Below are 3,337 nucleotides of genomic sequence, written 5' to 3'. Positions count from 1 at the left end.
TATTCTGGTGCTTTGTACAAGCCAGCATTGTTTTGTTAACTAATTCTGACAGTCAAAATTAAATGAGCAGATCTGAATAAAACACTTGTAGCTTTTATATAGTTTATTCATGCTGATCAGCATTTCTCCATAGACCTAAAAGTATTTTGACTAGTTTATAAAACTGAGAAGTTTCAGACAGCTCACTATTGTCTGTATAATTATTGGATATTTAAACAAACCCAAATTCTTATATGTGATATCACAAAGAGTCAGATCCAGGAATTAATCTAGGACTTCACTCCCCACTCATCTACTCAGTTTTTCCCTGCTTTTTCTCTGTTTATTCTAAACTACTGGCTTTATACCTGGCTTCTGTGTTATACTGTGACTGGCCAGAGAAGAGCTATCCTTCCAGTTGACTGAGTTTATAGACCAGCTGACAAAGGAAAGATAGCATTGCTAAAATAATACATCAGAAAACCTGTTGTCCAGGGCTTACCACCATCATCTGTGTCCTTACCTTCCTAGAGATATTAGGCAAATCCACTCTCCTGCATGGTAAAATCAAGTGACTGGCATTCCTTACCAGGGAAGTTAAAAGATGAGGTATTGCCTTATGAAATGTGGAAAAATAAATGCACAGCCTTAGGAAAAGCCCACAGCCCCCTGTCAGTGCAGCATATGTTTCCTCTCACCAGTCCTAGAAAAATCTGCCCTCCCTCCAGTTGCATCCTTAGTCATATATTTAGGTAGGAAAGCTATGACTATGCTGTGGTGAAGCTAGCCAGTCTGTATATGGATATTTGGAATTTAAAGCACCATGTCTACCACTCTACCTAAAATATGTCCAGTTGGGGATAACTCTACATCTTGATACTATAGCTCTTAACCACAAAATGCTGATCGTGCTCATGGGGTTTTTTACATTCTATGGAGCTGAGATTAGGGCGCTGTTGCCTGGATGGAGGCCATGATTAGCTAATGTCTCTTTCCGAGGTGTTCACATGATCACAGGTGAAATTCTGACATTATAGAAAGGTATCTCTGACTCTGGTGAAACCAAAGCAATCATCCTATTACAGGAGCTCACCAATGATTTGGGAATTTATCTTTGTTCTTATGATTGCCATTCTCCCATTAACCAACCTCTTCACAAGGAGGTTCATATGGTCCTTAAAAAAAAAAAAAAAAGACAAGTCCATTGCCGTGCAATTGATTCCAACTCATTGCGGCCCTATAGGACAGAGTAGAACTGCCCAATAGAGTTTCCAAGAAGTGCCTGGTGGATTCAAACTGCCAGCCTTTTGGTTAGCAGCCATAGCACTTAACCTCTACGCTACCAGGGTTTCCAGATGGTTCTTAGTTATAGGTATATAGTCTGCTAGCTACTGAAAACAGTATTTGCTTCCATCAAACTTCGGCCAACCTATGCTTGCATTATCATTATGTGTCTTTTTAGATGTGGTGGGAAACTTGTCACAGAAAGACACGAACACAATTGTTCTTCTGACCTTGTCATCTCCTCAGTATTGATTTAAACTGAAATCTATTATACCAGGTGCAGATGTTACTGGAAAATAAAGATAGCTTTCATTTTCTCTTACGCTAATTTTTAGTACTCAAATTTATGCAAATAATAAATTATATATATTCTTTGATTTTTAAGTGAACTACATATTGGAGTAAAACATACATATAGAAATGTGCACATTAGCATAAGTATACACCTTGCTAAATTTTCAGAAAGTAGGTATACCTAACCAGAAACCAGATCTAGAAACAGAATATTCCACTCCAGGGAAGACTTTCTGTCTCTGTTGGCTCTGAGGGAAGGTCCTTGTCATCAGTCTTCCCTTGGTATAGGTACTTCTCAGTGCAGGGACCCCAAGTCCAAAGGATGCGCTCTTCTCCTGGCTCTTCTTGCTTGGTGGTAAAGAGGTCCCTTTCCTCTGTGTTTGCTTCTGTCTTTTATATCTCAAAAGAGATTGACTCAAGAAGCAACCTAATCCTGTAGATTGTGTCCTGCTTCATTAACATAACTGCCTCTAATCCTGTATTAACATCATAGAGGTTAAGATTTCAACACATATGAAGATTACATCAGATCACAAAACGGAGAACAACCACACAATACTGAGGATCATGGCCTAGCCAAGTTACACATGTTTTGGGAATACACAATGTAATCCATAGAATGTAATACTCAGTGAAACATATTAGGCAGAAAAAAAGCCAGTTATTTTTGAAAAGGAAATGTGTAGCTGGGTGTATTAGTTCCCTAGGGCTGATGTAAAAAATTGCCAAAAAATGGGCAGCTTGTAAAAACAGAAATTTATTGTCTCACAGTTCTGGAAGATAAGAGTCTGAATACAGGGTGTTGGCAGGGCCATGATCTCTCCCCTGGCTCTAGAAGAACATTCTTTTTTGTCTTTTCCAGCTTCTGGTAGCCTCAGGTGTCCCTTGGCCTGTAGATGCATCTTCACATGGGCATCTTTCCTCTCTTTCTCTATGTCTCTTCACTTCCTTTCAGGACACCACTCAGATTAGATTAGGATTCACTCTACTCAGGTATGACCTCGTGTTAGCTTATAACATTGTCAAAGACCCTATTTCCAAATGGTGTGACATTCACAGGTACTTCATAGGACTTCAACACAAATTTTGGAGTACACAATTCAACCCATAACATGAGCACACCAGTGAAAATCCATACTCTTGAGCAAATCAGATTTGTTATAAGAGCAGAGCAATTAGATATAGTTTCTAAAGATAAAAATCCAAAATATTCACTTAGAAGGCATGATAAATGTGAAGACGGCAGAAAAATGAAAAAGAAGTTGCTTTTATTCAGGCCTGACCTACTTCTTTGGCTCATCTGTCAGCGAATATGTTACTCTTTTGAAATTTTTTGAAAGTTCCTATAAAACCACATATGTATTGTACAAAAAAGGAAAGACTATTCTCTGGAAAAGTCAGTGTACGTTGCTTGTTCCAATGTTTACCATTTTCACCTGACTGACATTTTGAATTGCGTATATAATGCTTAGCTGAATGGTTCACAACTGCGATCAGCAGAATAGCAGTGATGAAAAAGGGGCCATACATAGCACTGGGAAACATGTAGTCTGAAGTCTCTGATTCTGGCATTCCTCGTTAATCAAGGTGACAGAAAAGACAATATGATAACAAAATGGAGAAAGCTTGTAGATGTAATGTTCCTTTACCCCATGATGTGGGATATGTAGTTTTCCCAGTTTCTTTTTGACATTTTGTTGGGAGACAAAATGGACCTAACTTTAAAAGTGAGGGAAGGATTTATTTTCCTTTTCTAATATGAGTCTCAAAGTGGAATACA

This window comes from Trichechus manatus, unplaced genomic scaffold (genome assembly GCF_000243295.1).
Source record: "Trichechus manatus latirostris isolate Lorelei unplaced genomic scaffold, TriManLat1.0 scaffold00009, whole genome shotgun sequence".
In the NCBI taxonomy this organism is placed as follows: domain Eukaryota; kingdom Metazoa; phylum Chordata; class Mammalia; order Sirenia; family Trichechidae; genus Trichechus; species Trichechus manatus.
The sequence above is the reverse complement of the archived record's forward strand: the minus strand, read 5'-3'. Positions refer to the sequence as shown.